This window comes from Panthera uncia, chromosome B1 (assembly GCF_023721935.1).
Source record: "Panthera uncia isolate 11264 chromosome B1, Puncia_PCG_1.0, whole genome shotgun sequence".
NCBI lineage: Eukaryota > Metazoa > Chordata > Mammalia > Carnivora > Felidae > Panthera > Panthera uncia.
The window spans coordinates 75,441,893-75,461,607 of NC_064811.1; the positions used below are offsets into that span (position 1 = coordinate 75,441,893).

Genomic DNA, 19,715 nt, shown 5'->3' on the forward strand with positions numbered 1-19,715 from the left:
TATATATATATGCACACACAATAGAATGTGTGTGTGTGTGTATATATATATTTATACACAATAGAATATTACTTCGTTATTAAAAAGAATGAAATCTTGCCATTTGCAACAACATGGATGGAATTAGAGTGTATTTTGCTAAGCAAAGTCAGTTAGTCAGAGGAAAAGATAAATATCTGATGATTTCACTTGTGCAATTTAAGAAATAAAATAAATGAACATAGGGGAAGGGAAAGAAAAATAAGTTAAAAACAGAGAAAGAGATAAACTATTAGAGACTCTTACTTACAGAGAATAAACAGGGTTTCTGGAGGGGAGGTAGATGGGGGCATGAACTGAATGAGTGATGGGCATTAAGGAGGGCACTTGTTGGGATGAGCAGTGGGTGTTATATGTAAGTGATGAATCACTGGGTTCTACTTCTGAAAGCAGTATTACACTTTATATTAACTCACTTGAATTTAAATAAATAAATTAAATTATAATATTGATGAGTAGATAGATACATTGCCATTCTTGAAAGAAAAATGCTACCCATTGATTTTCTGTTAAGTTACATAAAGATAATTATAGGATATTTTCTTTTTTACACTTGAACACTAATTTTTTTTTACTTACTACTATTTTACAAATATATTGATGCCTAAAATCAATCTTATGCCTAAATAGTAATATTTTTTTAAATATATACTTTAATTAAGATTCAATTATCTCTAATTTAGTTGCATTAAAAATCTTAGTACTGAGGCACATGGGTGGCTCAATCAGTTGAGCATCTGATTCTTGATTTTGGCTCAGGTCATGATCTCAAAGTTTGTGAGATCGAGCCCCACATCAGGCTCTGTGCTGACAGTGCAGAGCCTGCTTGGGATTCTCTCTCTCTCTCTCTCTCTCTCTCTCTCTCTCTCTCTCTCAAAATAAATAAATTAACATTGAAATAAATCTAACTACTAATAATACATTAATTTATCCTTCCTTGTCATCTTGTAGGATTATATAGTGATTGAAATATAGCTGGGCAAAATAAATATCAGAATTTAGTAAAAGCTACTGTTGGAAGAAAGGAGTGCTGCACATGAAGGTTAAATATGCTAAAACTATAAATAATTCAAATATTCTCCAAGGAAATATGGGTAAATATTTGATATGAAAAGAGCTCAGACATTTGATTCAAGTAGTCCAGATTCAATGTCTTTTTCTTTCTTCATTTCCTTCTTTCTTTCTTCTTTCTTTCTTTTTCTTTCTTTCTTTCTTTCTTTCTTTCTTTCTTTCTTTTCTTTCTCTCTCTCTCTCTCTCCCTCTCTCTCTCTCTCTCTCTCTTTCTTTTTCTTTCTTTCTTTCTTTCCTTCCTTCTTCTTTTTACCTGTTACCTGGAAAACAACTAAAATTGAAAACACTGATACATTTTCTATTAAATGGGGATTCTAATAATACTAAATGGTGAGAAGTTTCTATGGATTTAGTGAAATATTGCACATAAAGCATGTAACTCAGTAAGAGCTTACAGAGTTCTGCTTATGTTTAAAAATGAGGACAAATAACTTTAAAATTAATAAACATTATTTTAAAGATAGGTAGGGTTGTAGTGTACCTGTACTTCCAATTCATATCTCTGTTTTTGAAGTCCAGATCTTTGTATACAACTACCAAGTTGTGACTTGTGTACCTTAGAACTGTGTTTATGATCTTTTTCCTAAAATCTGTTCCAAATTCTTAACTGTCTTTGATAATGTTTTTGACTCTCACCTAATCATACAATTCAGGAGACTAGAAGTCATCATGGACCCTACATCTCCCCACATTCAACATCTAAAGAGCTCCTAAGCCATGTTGAAACATGTCCTTAAATTCAGTTTATTTTTCCTTTTACACTCTTCAAACTTTCATTATTTCAAAATAGCACAATAACGTCTTTTTGGCTATTTCTTAATGGGAATTATTTAGTTTATCACTATTCTTTATTTCTCCATCATATACATTGTTGTGGTTTTAAAAATTGTAATCTGATTACTCCTTTCCTTAAATATTTTTTTAAGTTTATTTATTTATTTTAAGAGAGATAGAGAACATAGTGGGGAAGGGGCAGAGATAGGGAGAGAGAATCCCAAGCACAGTGTGGAGCCCAATGTGGGGCTCGCACTCACAAACCATGAGATCATGTCCTGAGCTGAAATCAAGAGTCTGATGCTTAAACTGACTGAACCACCCCAGTGCCCCTTGCTTAAATCTTTTAATGAAATTCCTCCAACAGCAATCTACCCATATTGTTTAGAAGATAAAGTCCACACTTTAAGGATGACATACAAAGCCCGTCAGTTCGAACCTTAGCCTACTATTTAGCCACATCTCCCCGTGTTCCCCATAAACATCTAATGCTCATATTCTAATAAGTTGCTAACAGTTTCTTGAAGTTGCCATGATCTTTCATGCTTCCATGTACTTGCAAATTACATTTCTTTTAGATAGAATGCCATCATAATGATGTTTGCTTTTTATTTAAAAAAAAAAGTATATGATTTGTAGATGGCTCACCATAAATTTGGTAATATGCTAAATTCCTTCAAGGTATTAATTAATATAAATGCTATAGCAATTTGGTGAGAAAATAGATAGAATGAAGTTGTAAATCAAGTTCAGGTTACAGAATCATAAACAGTAGTAGCCAGGCCAAGGATATGATTGACACTAATATGTATGCAATCAGAAAGATGCTGCAAAACTGATATTCATCTTATTTATTTGTGTGAATTTTTTTCTGACTCATTTACACACGAGACACTGATAATCACGTTCTTGTTTATGTTATATTTATACCCAAACATATTTCTTTTTTTGAGGCATCACACAAAAATTCAATTGTGTTTTTCGTGTCTGTCATTCCCAATACACAATAAACTGATGTGAGGCAAGTATAACATTTTTGTTATTCTAACTTATTGTCCAATGTGAATTTAGTGCTCAAATAATTCTTTTTGAATTCATGAATGAATTAACAATACAGATTCTGCCTTCTGTTTTGCATTCTAGTTAAGTATGTAAGAAAGACTGGACATGTCATTAGTTCTATGTATTACCTTGCATTCAGGAAGCATTTCAATAGGAAAATGGCACCTGAGATACATACCAGAGGGAGATGATAAGATTTTGACTGGTTGAAGTGGAATGAGAAAAGACATTCCAAGCAGAAGGCCCAACTTCATATGAGCCATTTTGCCCATTCTGATGGACAAATGATTCGATGTATTTTTTGCACATGATCTTGCTCTCAGACTTATTGGCTGTTTATTTAGCTTCAGAGATATTCTTAAGTAGCAAATATATGCAGAAGTCAGAGGAACCCTTTCTCACATTAACCTTATGAGATGTTTTCCCATTGGAATCCCCACCCCACCCAGAACTGAAGAGCTTCTTTACTCTTTGTGTCATGAAGCTTATCCAAGATCCATCTGAACACATTCAGTTTGTTTCTGCCTATGGACAACTGCCCCTTTGCAATACAGATTTGAAGCATATTCTTTACATAAGCTTCCTTGAAGGAACAACACCTATATATTACATCTGTGGTTGTATATGCATTATTATATCCTTTACAATAATTCTGCAAGGTGACTTTTATTTTTTTCATTTTTAATGAGGAAATTTATGGTGCAAGAGTCTTATTGCCAGCTAATCACTCTGATAGGTCAGTGATTTAAAATCATTTATTTCTGTCTCAACACCAGAGTCTTTGCTTTTTCACCTAGACAACTCTCTCTCTCTCTCTCTCTGTCTCTCAGCATGAGCAAAAGTTCCAAAGGTAAGAATCACCCACTAATGGACAATTTCGGCCAAATCCGAGATTCTCAGTGTTGTTTGGGTATCCGACTCACTTTGGGGGATGTTTTAAAAATTAAGCTCAGATTCCACAAATCTTCACGACAGATAAATCACATACTCTGAGAGAGGGGCCCTGACATCAGAAGACTTCTAAGCTCCTGGGTGATTCCAATGTGCAAACAATACTGTGAACCACTACACTAAGATGAAGGGCATGTTCAGGGTCATCATGAATACTGAACAGTGTTTAACGTAGTGAATATTAGAGTCAGGTCTGCTGGATACAATCCCAGCTCCCTCACTTAGAAACTCTGTTACTTAGGCTGATTATTGACTCTCCATTTGTTTGCCTGTAAGCTGGAAATAAACTAAAATATGTAAAGCACTTGGTATATGGCGTAGGTTTAATTAATGGTAATTATTGCCATTTAAAAAGAAATGGCAAATATATTTTTTAAGTGATATTAAGTTTATGCTGGGAAATATCTAAATATGGGAGAGGTTATTATCACAAAAGTGTAGCTGAAAGAAACAAATTGGATTAGAGATACACTTTTTACCCAGATGCTTATGATTTTGAAATATTTCCCATTCACACATTCTTTGCAGTAACTAATCCATGTTATTAATTAAATGCAGTTTTTAATTGGCATAAACTTATAAATTCTCAGTATCCCATAATGATGAGAAAAGATAAAAGAGTGTCTAGTTTTGATAATATATGAATAATTATGAAAATTATGGTGTGCTTTGTTTTACTAAGTATCAGATATTTTTCAGATGAGTGGAATTTTAGATGCCTTAACTATGAGTTGCATAATACCACTTAGATTCTATTTTTTTAGACATTACTGGTCTTTAAGTGATACAGAAATGACAAACAACTGGGGCACCTGGGTGGCTGGGTGGCTCAGTTGGTTAAGCATCCAGCTCTTGATTTCAGCTCAGGTCATGATCTCATTCATGGTTCGGGGGTTAAAGCCCTGCATCGGGCTCTGTGTTGACAGCTTGGGATTCTCTCCTTCTCTCTCTGCCCCTCCCCTGCTAATGCTCTCTCTCTCTTTCTCTCTCCTTCTCTCTCTCTCTCAAAATAAATAAACATGAAAAAAAAAGAAATGACAAACAACAGAAGATATACTGTTTTACATATTACTTCCACATTCAATTCTTATTTGGTTCTTACCACAGCCCCGAGACATAAGAATGAAGAAACTCTATGTGGCTTAGTGGCTTTTAGGGAGACAGCCACAATAGGAACTCATTCCTTCTTTTAATCTAATGCTTCATTTATAACAAACACACACACACACACACACACACACACACACACACACTTGGAACATGTTGGAAGTCTAGAAACTAAGAATTAATATTTTGGTCCCAGATATCAGGGCAACTCTATGAACTTGTCATGACTAGATAATAGGAATTTAATGGGGGGGGCATCACTCCAATCTTTGTAGGTGTAAGCTGAAAGTTAAAGAATTTATCGGGATAGTGGAAACCTAAAAACTCTCAAAGAATCCAAGAGGCAGAGCTGACTCAACCCAAGTCCAGATGGTCCAAGACACTGATGCAAGCAAACAGAAAGAGAGAAAACACAACTATGCAACCTCTGGCCTTGTTATTCAAGACATGAGTAATACTGGCTGCAAGGGGATCTATAGAAACCCTTTAGCTTAAGGAAGTGTCAGAGTCCTTGAAAATTTCCTAGGAATAGTGAAGGGTGTGATTATCCATTAAAATTGTTACATTACATAATTAATTATTTGTAAATTGTACATATTTTTCCACTCTTACGTTAATCTAATATCAGTTTAGATGTCTACGATCTCAAATTAACAACGTAACCTAGGTGAAATACTAAATTATCTGTTGCATACACCAAAGGTAAAACACCTAATTATGAACAGCTATTTATATGTAGAAGTCTGCATAAAGTATCGTAAAGTTGACTTAACACAGGGATAAATAAATGGAAGATGAGTTCAAATACACATATATGAGTGGTAATTTGAAATTTATGTATGCTTCACAAATAAATATTTTTAAATTGGTACATTTAAGTGGCTTAATTCAACAAAATTCACACCAGATACTTGTATATATATTTTTTAAATTTCAAAAGCAATGGGTACTTTTTGCAAATAATTCCAGTATAGAAATATAGAGAGTAAGATGTGGCATTAAAAGTACATTAAAATTATAGCTGTTGATGCCTCTGACAAAAGAAAGTAAGATTAAAAAAGAGGATAAATGGGTCAACAATTTTATTTGCAATGTTTAATTTCTTGAATAAGAAAGGTAAGGTTAAAGTGACAAAATGTTTTCATTGACAGTTATGGATGTTACAGAAAGAACTTAAATTATTTTTTGTACTTTCCATATTTTTGTATTTTAAATCTGTATATATATTTCTATATATTTTAAGGATTTTAACTAGACCTTATTAATAGGCAGCTGAGCTTTGTTTAACTTCTTAATACCCCAGAAACATCTACACTGAACTTTAAAATATTTAAAAAAAAGCAAAACAACTTTTAGAAGCATTCACTTCTGCGTTCATTAATTTGATAATCAAAAAACACAAACCATTCTATTGTGATAAACTTCCAGAATGTGTTGGGTCTCTCCCCTAGACACAAAATTGCAAGTAAGACATTCTAAAAGTAATTTTAAACAATGCTTCCTCAAACAAAATAAAAAAGGCAGTTCCTCCCTTTTTTGTCATCATGTAACTCGTGTTCAAATTGAGGCAGTCCTGTAATAAAGCTATATTGTGTTTAAAAATCTGAACAGTCACTTAAATACTTTCTCCCACTCTCTTATGTTTCACTTCTGAGGAAGGTAAGGGTGATTTCAGTCAGAAACAGAGAAGCTAGATGGAGAACCTAACTGCTGAATGGCACTTTCCTGATTTATTGCCATTTAGGTCTGACATAAGCCAGGTATAAATTATGAAAATGTCATTAAATTAGCATACCAATAAAATGAAGTGAAAATCTCAAAAATGTATGCAATTCCAGTAGAAATACTTTAAAAAAATGAAGAAAAATTAATAACCATTAAAAGAATTTTAATATCAGTGACTTGGAAATAAAAAATGAAATATTCTTGTTTTTTTTTTTTTTTTTTGTAATTTACAAGCAGAGGCAGTATCAAGACCAAAGGGAACATGAAGCTTAATGGGGAATATATTTGCTTCTGATTATCGAAAGTAATATCATAAAGTTTATTTATGTGGTCTTTGTATAATTAGAATTATAATTACTATAAGAGAAAACGTGACCTATTTAATCTCATGAAAATGAATGAAATGCTTGAATCATTCTCCTGCATAGCCTGACATAATCAGTCTAATAGGAACAAGTCTAATGGCAAAAAATAAAATGTAGTGACATGAAAACTTGATGACACTAGTATAACCCCACAACCCACTGCAAACTCAGGTCAAAATAATCATTAGGAATGAATAGGTTTGGAAAAATTGTGTCCGAATAACCATAAGTTGACTAGACAAATGAAAATCAATATCATGATTTATTCTAGTAGAAAGCAAAATCTTGGCTAACAGAACGAGGTATTTTTTTCAATAAGGGCCACATAGCTGAAGTTAAAAGATCCCAAGAGGTTGAAAAGGAAAAGCGTAGACTTGTTTATTGTCTCCTAGTTACTTAAATTTATTGTCTTATTTACTTTTCAATAAATAAATTTTACTAATGATTGGGTTATCAGATAATGCTTAATGGTTTGATTCCATAGATCACACATCCAAGGTAATATTAGGAAGTTACTGAACTGCGGTCAAATTTTTCAAAATTGTGAGTTCTGTGTAGGACTGTTTCCATAGGTAATTTCCATGTATTATTCCAAATAAAAGCTATAGGATCAATTTTAGATTGAAAAATTATGAAATTAAAAAAATTAAACAGCTTCTTTGTTATAGGACTTCTAAGAGACTTTAATAACTTGATGTGCAATGTTAATCTTTAAGAGGTACAAGCCATAGCAACAGTTTACATAATTGTATTTTATACATTTCTTTTTCTTTTTTCTTTTTTTGGTTCTCAAGGCTATAATTCCTCAAAATATATTTTGAGAAATAATTGAATTTCTTGATAACAGAAGGATAAAAGAAATGAGTCCAAGGAAATGCCATCACTTAGGAATTAATTTCTGAGTGTTCAAGAGACCTGATGTATGTCCTTAAGTAGATTCAAGGCCACGGTGTAATCAAGGAGTGCTTAAAGAAACAAGAGAAAGTAGTTTGTCTCATTATCAATCGAAAGCTTACTAATATAAACCACAGTGTTTTAGGAGTTAATATAAATTTCATGTTTATTTTCTCTAGATCTGCAAACAAAGCAATAATGATGCCATTTTGTAAATGATGAAACTGAGGATTAAAATATTCATGCAGCTATTTAAAAGCCATACAGATAGTAAATGGCAAAGCTATAACTTTAACCCAGACATGGGTACAAAGCCTAGATTTCCTCTATCATCCTTTTTCTGCTTATCTAAAACATTTATCACAGATAGTTAAGACATTGGAGCAATATAAAATATAACCCAGTTATAGTAAAGGATAGAAGAGAACTCAGCCTAAACAAACAAAAACAGAACCTTGGTCTCTAGAAACATATTGTTTGTTGGATAAAACATGAATAATTTAAAATAAGACTACATATAATCTACACCAAGAAAGACTTTGGGGCCTCGGTTGCTATGAGAATCTGAAGTTAGTGAAACATTAATAATAGGTAATTTGTAAGATTTAAAATATATTCTCAAAAGGTAGGTTGAACATCAATAGATGGCCATTAATAATGGTAAAAGTAGGAAGATTTTAATATGTAAAAAAGAATGTGGGCATGGAGTTGAGTGGTCTCACTAATGCAGACTCTATGAGAAGGGAAATATTGAGGAAGGTAAGGAGTAGGTGGAAAAATATCTTGGAAGAGGTGGAATCATTTCTCCTTACCCTTTATGAATCATGTAAGTTTGAACTCTAAGATAAAATGATATGAGGAGAACAAAAGAAGTTGTCTATTCCTAGTGGATACAATGATTAAAATTAGGAACTGGAGGGGCGCCTGGGTGGCTCAGTCGGTTGAGCATCTGACTTCGGCCCAGGTCATGATCTCGCGGTCCGTGGGTTCGAGCCCCGCATCTGGCTCTGTGCTGACAGCTTGGAGCCCAGAGCCTGTTTCAGATTCTGTGTCTCCTTCTCTCTCTGACCCTCCCCTGTTCATGCTGTCTCTCTCTGTCTCAAAAATAAATAAACATTAAAAAAAATTTAAAAAAAAATTAGGAACTGGATATTTCATAGAAGTGTTTTTAACATTATATGAGAAATGGAAAAAAAAAAGTGTGGCATTTCATATGGCTAAAGAAAATAGATTATTTGAATGCACGAATGTTTTCTCTTTTCCTGTCATTCCCTAGCATCCAGAACAGTGACAAGATCATTATACATGATTGATGTGTTAATATTGGCCAAATCTGTTAAAAGACATTAGGGCTATATTGAATTCATAACATGTGAAAAAATTCTCAGTAATTTCTTTTTCCATATTATCTTCATAACAAAAGGGTAAAACGTTATTTTTCATGTTTGATCCAGATTTCGATTTACTTCTATCATCCAAGGTTAACATCCTTCAGAATATTTGGGATAAAGAGGATTTATCTCTGGATTCCTGCTGTGGCTGTGATTTATGTTTACCACCTACCTATGTATTATCATCCCATTGGCTTTGAAAGATATCAGCCTGGTTCCCTCTATCCTCAAAATGGGACATTTTCTTGGCAGACTATGATTTGATTGGTAATAAGTGATGGGATTGTGGTTTATCACAGCACACACACACACACACACACACACACACACACGTACACAAAATAAAAACCTTGAAATTTGAATATTAGAAATTTATGTCCTTTGAAAATCCTTTAGTCATGTTTGCCACTGAACAAACATGCTTCTTACTGGTTCCCTTTCTCCAGAAGTCTGGGACCATATCCTTTAATCTCATCTTTCTTCTTCTGTGCTCCCACTCCCACATTTGCTCAGAAACTGTACACTTTCCTCTGACTATGGTATCTTGAAAGCTTTAAATTTGTCCTTGATTTATTACAAAGAGCATAGGAATATTTCTCAAGTATTTCCAACTCATATAAGGAAAAAGCCCATCAATAGAATTACAAAATAAAAGACAAAAGATATTTTATTTAGACATACAAGTGGACTCTATAAGTAAAACTTAAATATTACATCTTTTCCAGCTGCTACACTTATTCTATGACATGGTTTCTACACCAAACTCTCTGTAAATTAATGGCTCTGTACTGATGGACATGATAGGTAGTATCTTTGAGTTTTCTGAATGGAGGAATAGGCTCTGAGAAGCAAAATTGGCCATTCATAGTCACACAGAAAGATTGCAGTATGGATGAGAACACAGGTCTGTTTGACCAGAAAACTCCATTCTTTTTTTTTTTTTTTAACTGCCCAAACCATTGTTTATTTTTATTAGAAGCAAACACTGGGGCACCTGGATGCCACAGTCAGTTGGGCATCTGACTTTTGATTTCAGCTTGGGTCCTGATTTCATGGTTAGTGGGGATCAAGCCCCCATGACAGGGTCTGTGCTGAGAGCTCAGAGCCTGCTTGGGGTTCTCTCTCTCCCTCTCTCTCTGACCCTTCCCCACTCATGTGCACTCACTCTCTCTCTCTCTCCCTCTCTCTCTGACTCTCCCCCACTCACCTGCACACACACACATTCTCTCTCTCTCAAAATAAATAAACATTAAACAAAGAAGTAATCACTTAAAATTTGGTAGAATATATGTAGATTATGGTACAGTGAACAACATCTTGCATGAATTATGATTGATTTTAGTGTGGCCATCATATGAATAAGATATATTTGTTTTTTGGTAAAGAGGTATGGACCAGATAAACTCTTATATTCTAAGTTCTTTTATTTATTTATCTTCCTATGGATACAACAAATCTTTGGCCCACAAAACTATATAAAATATGTGATTATTTTCCTAGAAGTGGGCATAATAGTGATTGATTCCCTCTAACATTGATAATGAAAGTGAGAGTAGAGACTGATGATAGTAAGAACAGGCACTCTGTCTATGATGGTGGCTAGTAAGTAATATTATGGATAATACTAATGAGAAGGACTCATTCTCTTACTGGTAATTCATAGAAAATGGGATTAAGAGAAACATCCGTGAAATATCTGAGCTAGATAACCAAGGATAAACTGGGTGAAGAGGAATTTTACAAGTGTGACATATATAAACTAAGACACAGATGGAGATATTTTTGTCTTCTTAGGTATCAGATAATTTTCTTTTTTAACTAGAATGCATAAACTACTATTAAGCTCCCAAATTTGGTGAAAATTATTGAACCTTACCATTCTTTGTGCATTTGAGAAAAAATATGATCTTCCTTAATATACAAAAAATATTTAAGTCTCTGTTATGAAATAGCTATGACTTTTTTTTTGGTGTTTATTTGTTTCTAGCAGTTCTTTTGCCAGGCATTCTCTAGTACCTGCAATCCTATTTCCTGCAAAAAGTCTTTCCTTTTGTATTCTAGTTTCTTGGCAAGGATTTCATATTTTTGAAGAGCAATTTTTCATTATTTTATTTCAAAATTTGGTAACATTTTATTTATTTTTAAAGTTTATTTATTTATTTTGAAAGAGAGAGAAAGTGCAAATGGGAGTGGGACGGAGAGAGAAGTGATTTTGGAGAATTCCAAGCAGCCTCCACACAGGCAGCACAGAGTCTGACGTGGGCTTAAAGTCATGAAATGTGAGATCATGACATGAGCAGAAGTCAGACACTTAACCAGATGAGCCACCCAAGCGCCCCTCAAAATTTAATAATATTGTAAAGCCACAAATTATTCTTTCCAAAAACTAAAGAAAAGCATAATTATCAGACCTACCTCATAGTTCTATCTTTGTGCTATATCAAGCAGTTAGCCCTGAGTTTATATGTAATAAAATTTACTCTTTTGTTTTATGTTAATTGTTGACATATCTATTTATAGACTGCTATATTAATTAGTGTTAAGAGTTTGGGTTGAGTAAGGAATTAATTCTAACTTGTCTCTGTAAGCATTGTACTTTGCCTTCAGACTTTTTAAAGTAAAGTCCTTTAAATGCTCTTTTGTAGGTAATAAATAAAATATCAAAATAGGTTAATTTGGGGGTAAATTATATACATGAAACAATATATTAACACATAATTAGCAATAATGAAATGATAATTAAAAAAGTATATGAAAGTAGTAACACAGATCCATCCATTTAAGACATATTTCCATGGCCAACACTTTTAGATATGTTGCAAACAATCTCTTGCTTTTTCTTCTAATTTGATTGAAGTATCCTACACTCAACAATGTACCTAGACAAGGGATGCCAAATCAGTAGCCTCTAACCAGGGCATAACTGGCCTAAAGAGTACCATTGTGCAAATTAGAATAAAAAAGTATCTCCGGGCACCTGGGTAGTTCAGTCAGTTAAGAGTCTGACTTTGGCTCAAGTCATGATCTCATAGTCCGAGATTTTGAAACCTGCATTGGGCTCCATGCTGACAGCTCAGAGCCCCTGGAGCCTGCTTTGGATTCTTTGTCTCCCTCTCTCTCTGCCCCTCCCCTGCTTGCTCTCTGTCTCTCTCTCAAAAATAATAAACATTAAAAAACATTAAAAAAAAATAGGTATCTATTATGGGCTCATGGATAGTGAGTAGAGAATCCCTTTGTGGGAAGAAAAAACTGCATCTTCAATTGGGACCCATGGCCTATTGAGTACAGATTAAACTTCAGCTCTTACTTAACCCCATGGCCAGGTACTAAGTTACATGAACACATGCAACTCTTAGTTCAAGCTTCCTATCAGGTGCTAAGACATTAGGATGGGTTACAAATATAATGATTTTTTCAGCCCTTGTGGCAGCTAGGTAGGTCTTAGCATAGCCAAATCCCATGGACCAATCACATCTGGGCTTCTGAAGCCTTGTCTCTTTTCGCCAACATGTTATACACCTATTATCATTTGCTGCGTGTGACATGATGTGAAAAGGGCTGGCACCAATCTTTGTCATCCTATATCTGTTTGCATTTGGGTACCTAAAGGTAGATAGTGGACTAGGATAGATATTTCTCTCATATAAATGAGAGACATATGGGTGAGTAAAGCACCCTACTCAGACATACACAGTGTTGTATGTTTTTTTTTTTTTTTTTTTTTCATCTGTGGGGGACAGAGTGGTCAGCATGGGCAAGGATGTGTTTGTGGGGTCCCTGACCTCCAGGACCCCTGCACTGCCCCTGGGCTGCGCTGGGCCTCAGCCTAGTCTAGCCACAGAAGCTCTGGGTCTCCTTTCATAGATGGTACAGCAGAGGGCTGGATGATGGGGCAGGGACTGGAGGAGAGGCCTGAGGACAAGCAGACCTGGGTGACACCCATTCTCCAAAGGAGGCAGGTGAGGCCCAGCCACAGTTCTGATTGGGCACCAAGCCTTCTGCCTGTTTACCTGCTGAGTCCTGACACACCCTCAGCCTTGGGGAGGGACCTGCTCAGACCAGGATGCCTGAGGACAAGGGCACCTCCCAAGTCCGTAGTGAGCCAGCCCCAGGGCAAAGGGGGAGGTGACCCAGGAAAAACTGGCCTGGGTGGAGGGGGATGTGGCCAGGTCAGGAGAATGAGTTAACTTGGCCCCAGGCCTGCAATTCTCATGTGGGCAGGCCTGAGCTCTTGTGAAGGAGGAATACTTGGGAACCAGAACCCTGGGTGTGGCAGCATCTTCCCGAAACTGAAGTGGCTCCTGGGGCTCCAGTGACCACAGCAGGGGCCTGGGTCCCTCCTCTCCCCCCTTCCCTAGTGAGGCAACATCAGGCCTGGACAGTCCCCATGTGCCTTTCTCCTCTGCCCAGCTGGTGATTACCATTGGGGATAGGGAAGATGATGTGGTCGTCAGTGAGGCCCAGGGATTTGATGAAGCTGATGAAGATTGCCTTCGGTACAGAAGGCACCTCCTTGGTCCTCCCTGTGGCCAAGATGGCTGGTTAGTGGCTGGTGAAAGCTCCATAATGATTGTCGAATGTGTGAACAAAGACTCAGACCCCTTCTTCATGAGGGGTTCTGTGGAAAGACCTCTCTCCCGCCTCCCTGGTGCTCAGAGTGAAGGAGACCTGAGGGCTGCATGCGATGGGCCTCTTCTCCCCCAGCATGAACAAGAACCGGATCGCACCAGGTGTAAGACCCACCATAGAGGACGACCTTGATGTACTCCTGGTTGTCGTGAACTTTCTTGAAGTACAGTATGGCAAACTGGTTGTAGTCTGTGGTCACCACTTTTGAAGTGTAGTTCTGGATTCCAGTGTAACCTGCATGGTGGATGGTGAGGGATCAGCGTGCCCTGGCCAGGCAGAGGGAGCTATTGATTCCTCCTTGGACTCCACTGTTTGGCATCTATGTGGAGGGGCAGGGAGGTCCGGGGCCCCTGAGATGCACACCCCACTCAGGACTCACGCTCAATGTTGCCCAGGTTGAATTGGCCTAGACGCAAATTTGGGAGGATGTAATAGTCAAATAGGATGTAATAAATGGAGCCAAAGCAGACATTTTGTAACCTTGAAGACATTCTGCAGACAAAATGAAGATGGAACATTAGCAAAAGAAGGAAAGGACCTTTTGGCTTCTTACTAATATTGGTGACCATCTCAACTCGATTTCTGAGGCTTTCATTAAGTGAAATAACAAATGTCTATACTGCGCAAGCCCCTTTTAGTTTAGTATTCTGTTATTTGTAGCTGAAAATATTCTGAGTGTTCAAACTTGGTGTTCCTCCAATGTGTTAATAGCAACCAGAGTAATCCTTTAAAATCATAAGTGACATAATGTCACTCATCTACTTCAGTAGTTTCCCATTTTATTCAGAATAAATGCCACCAAAAATACTTGTTAAATCTTAGAAGTAACTGTCCTTGTCCCATCTCCTCTTTCCCTCATATCTTCTATGACCTCTTTCCCGCTCATTTATTTTTGTTTTATTCACTCAAACACACCAGACATGCATTCAACATAGATAGGGTCTTTGAACTTGCTATCATCTGTCTCAAAACCTTTTCCAGATATCTCCATGGCTTGTTCCCTCACATTCGCCAGCTCTCTACATGAATCTCACTTTCTCAATGAGGCTTTCACTGCCCACCCCATCTAATGATATTCAAACTACCAATCTCTAGCTATACACATACTTCCTATCCTTCTTCCTGCTCTATGTTACTCTTTAGGACTTCTGTATAATATATTATAAATTTTACTTAATTATCTTATTTATGGTCTTATTTGTGCAATGTAAGTTCCAAGAAGGGAGTGATTTTCATCTGGTGTATTTACTATGGTATCTCCAGTATACACAATAGTGCCTAGGATATAGTAGACTCTTACTAAGTATTTGTTGAATGTGTGAATGAATGCTATAGAAGCAAAATATACTAGATTACTTGCATTATATTATTGTACCTACTGCTTTGAATGTGACAATTTATAAATCTTTTATAAAATAACAGACATATTTGAGTTGGTTTACTATTTTATACAAAGCCTTGTATAGACTTGAAAATCAGTTGCTTTAAAATACCAAGTATTGCAATATTAATTCTTCATACAAACTTAAATTGGAAGTTACTTTAATGGATCCAGAGATGTTCCCTTTATATTTAAACATTTTCACGATGTAGCCTGAGGACACTATGCATTCTTAAGAGTTTATTGATATGTTCCAGATTCCATATTCTAACTACTAAGAAAGTGCTAATTGTTGAGTTTCAGTGTCACATCAAAGAATATCCACAGTTATCTAAATAGACTATTAAAATACTCATCTCCAATTACTTTCCTCTGTAAGACTGGACTCTCATTATACACTTCAGTCAAAGCATTTCTCAACAATTTGAGTACAGATGCAAATATAAAATCCAGTTCTTTTCTGTTAAGTCAGCACCAAAAGAAGTTATAATAAGTAAATATATTTTTATTCTCAGATTATTCTTTTTTTTATTGAAGTATAACTAATACATAATATTGCATTAGTTTCAGTGTAAACCATAGTGATTTGACAAGTCTAGACAGTATGTTATGCTCACCACAAGTGTAGCTACCATTTGTCACCATCCAATACTCTTATAATACCATTGATTATATTTTCTATGCTGTACCTTTTATCCCTGTGATTTATTCATTTCATAACTGTAAGCCTGTATCTCCTACTCCCCTTCATCCATTTCACCCATCCTCCTACCCAATTTTCAGGTTGTTTTTAAACACACTAAATATGAATAGATGTAACCCATATAGACAGAAGTTCTTTGGAGTCCCCAGTACTTTTTAAGAGTATAAAGGGGTTCTGAGATTTAAAAAAAAAAGACAGTTAATGTTCTTTACTATTACCTCTGTGTCTTTTTTTGTTAAACACTCTCCTAATCCCTTTGAATATCACTTCCACGATGGAGCCCTTTGCTGCCCCCATCTCCTATCCAAGTCAGGACACAACTGTCTACCCTCCCTATAGAAATTTCACACTGTCAGATTTTAGTGGTCAAAATAACTTTTTTCTCCTCCTTATATTTTTCCAGTTTTATTAATAAATAATTGATACATGTCAGTGTAAAGTTTAAGGCACACAGCATGATGATTTGATTTACATATATTGTGAAATGATTACCACAATAGATTCAACTAACACCTATCTTATATAGATACAACTAAAAGAAAATAAAGAGGAAAAGAAAAAATGGGAAAAAATATTTTGTGATGAGAACTCTTGGGATTTATTCTCTTAATAACTTTCTTATATATTATACTCAATGTTAGCTATACTCATCATGTATATTACATCCCTAGAATTTATCTATCTTATAACTGTTAGTTTTTTATATCTTTGACCATCTTCCTTCAATCTCTCTCCCTACCGTGATCTGCCTATGGTAACCACAAGTCTGATCTTTTTATATATGAGTTTGTTGTTGTTTTTGCTGTTGTAATTGTTTTGTTATGTTTTTAGATTGCACATAAATGTGAAATCACACAGGATTTGTCTTTCTCTGCCTAACTTACTTCACTGAGCACAATGACTTCACGGTCTATACATATTGTCACAAATGGCAGAATGTCCTTATTTTTAATGGTTGAATAATATACCCGTGTGTGTGTGTGTGTGTGTGTGTGTATTATGTATATATGTATTATGTATATATATATATAAATATATATATATAATATATATAAATACATATTTATATACATATTTATTTTTATTTATACATAATATATATATCACATCTCTATCCCTCATCCATTGATGGACACTTGTTGCCATGGTTGGCCATTGTAAATAATGCTGCTATAAACATGGGGATGCAGATTTTTTTCAAACTAAACTAGTATTTTCTTTTCCTTTGGATATATCCTAGAAGTGGAAATGGTGGGTCATATGAGAGTTGTATTTTTAATTTTTTGATGATTCTTCATATTGTGTTTTATTTATTTATTTTTATTTACTTTTTAAAAGTTTTATTTACTTTGTAAAATGTTTATTTATTTTCATTTTTCTTTAATGTTTATTTGTTTTTGAGACAGAGAGAGAGCATGAACAGGGGAGGGTCAGAGAGAGGGAGACACAGAATCTGAAACAGGCTCCAGGCTCTGAGCTGTCAGCACAGAGCACGACGCAGGGCTCGAACTCACTGACCGCGAGATCATGACCTGAGCCAAAGTCGGCCGCTTAACCGACTGAGCCACCCAGGCGCCCCTAAAATGTTTATTTATTTTTGAGAAAGAGAGCACACACAAGCGGTGGAGGGGCAGAGAGAGAGAGAGAGAGAATCTGAAACAGAATCTGAAGCAGGCTCCGAGCTCTCAGAACAGAGCCTGATTCAGGCTCGAAATCAGGCACAGTGAGATCCTGACCTGAGCCGAGGCTGGATGCTTAATGGACTGAGCCACCAAGGGGCTCCACCATATTGTGTTTTATAGTGGCTTTACCAATTTACTATCCCTCCAACAGTGTATAAGTGTTCCCCCTTCTCCACATTCATGCCATTATTTGTTTTCTCTTATTGTTTTAATGATGTCCATTCTAACAGGTGTTAGGTGCTATCTCATTATAGTTTTAATTTGTATTCCCTGAATGACTAGTAATGTCAAATGTCTTTTCATGTACCTGTTGGCTTTTGTATATCTTCTCTGGAGGAATGTCTATTTAGATCATTTGTTATTTGTTTTATGCTATTGAGTTATATGATTTATATAAAATGGTGTGAAATTCTCGTCTTTTCTATTTCATGTATTTCTGCTCTAATCTTTATTGTTTTATTTCTTCTGTTAACTTTTGGCTCAAGCTATTCTTCTTTTCATTCCTTAAGGTATAGGGTTAGATTATTTGAGGGTCTCTTGCTTCTTAATGTAGGTGTTTATTTCTATGAACATACCTTTAAAACTGTTTTTGTTGTATCCTATAAGTTTCAGTATGGAGTATTTTCATTTTTATTTATCTCAGTAAATTTTTTTACTTTCCCTTTAATTTCTTCTTTGATCCATTGGTTGCTCAGGAGTGGTTTGTTTAATTTCTAGGTGTTTGTGAATTTTCCAATTTTCACTGTTGTTGATTTGTAGTTTTGTGCTATTCTGGTCAGGAAAAAAAAAACACTTGGTATGATTTCAGTTTTCATGAATTTGCTAGTACATATTTTGTGACCTAACATATGATCTATCCTAGAAAATATTCCATGTGCACTTGAGAAAAATGTGTAATCTGCTGTTGTTGCATAGAATATTCTGTATGTCTGTTAGGTCCATTTTGTCCGTAGAGTTGTTCAAATCCTGTGTTTCCTATTGTTTCTCTGTTTAGGTGATCTATCTATTATTGAGAGTGGGATATTAAAGTCCTCAATTATTGTTATACTGTTTATTTCTCCCTTTAGCTCTGTTAGCTTTTTCTTTATATATTTGGATGCTCTAATTTTGGGTGCATTAATACTGACAATGATGTAATACTTACAATAATGTACCTACATTTTTTTCATTATATAATAACCTTGTTTCTTTTTATCATTTTTTGTTTCAAATCTGTTTTTGTCTAATGAAGGTATAGCTACACTTGGTTTTGTTGTTGTTACCATTTGCTTGAAAGGTCTTTTTCTGTCTCTTCACTTTCAGTCTATTTGTGTCTCTAAGACTAAAATGAGTATCTTGTTGGCAGCATATTGTTTGCTCTTATTTTTTTGTTCATTCAACCACTCTGTGTCTCCTAATTGGAAAATCTGTTGCATTTATGTTTTTTAAAATGTTTATTTTTGAAAGAGCAGGAGTGAGAAAGAGAGAATGCAGACACATGGGGAACTGGCAGAGAGAGAGAGGGAGAGAGAGAATCCCAAGCAGGCTGCACACTGTCAACTTAGAGCCCAGTGCAGGGCTTGATCTCATGAATTGTGAGATCATGACCTAAGCCACAATCAAGAGTTGGACACTTAACTGACTGAGCTACCCAGACACCCTTAGTCCATTTATGTTTAAAGAATTTATTGATAGGTAAGGACTTGCTGTTGACATTTTGTTAATTGTTTTCTGGTTGGTTTGTAGATCCACTGTTTCTTGTTTCTTATTCTGTTGTCTTTTTGTGTCAGTACACTTTTTTTATCATGTTCTTTTATGTAATTATTACAGAATTCTCCCATATGGTTATAATGAAGCTTATGTATAACATCTTAAACTTATAACACCATATTTTAATGTGATAACAACTTCCATAGAATAATAAATTCTATACTTTTACTTCTCCCTCCCCTCACAATTTAG

The 19,715-nt window shown here is 35.2% G+C and overlaps 1 long non-coding RNA gene across 1 annotated transcript; it reads right to left on the reverse strand.

Moving 5' to 3' along the window:
* Positions 1 to 13,115: 13,115 nt before the first annotated feature.
* On the reverse strand, positions 13,116 to 14,431 carry LOC125922934 (uncharacterized). The gene is made up of 3 exons (XR_007457833.1): positions 14,388 to 14,431; positions 14,123 to 14,242; positions 13,116 to 13,902 (listed from the first exon to the last, which is right to left on the reverse strand). It is a non-coding gene; the product is annotated as an uncharacterized LOC125922934 (long non-coding RNA).
* Positions 14,432 to 19,715: the final 5,284 nt, after the last annotated feature.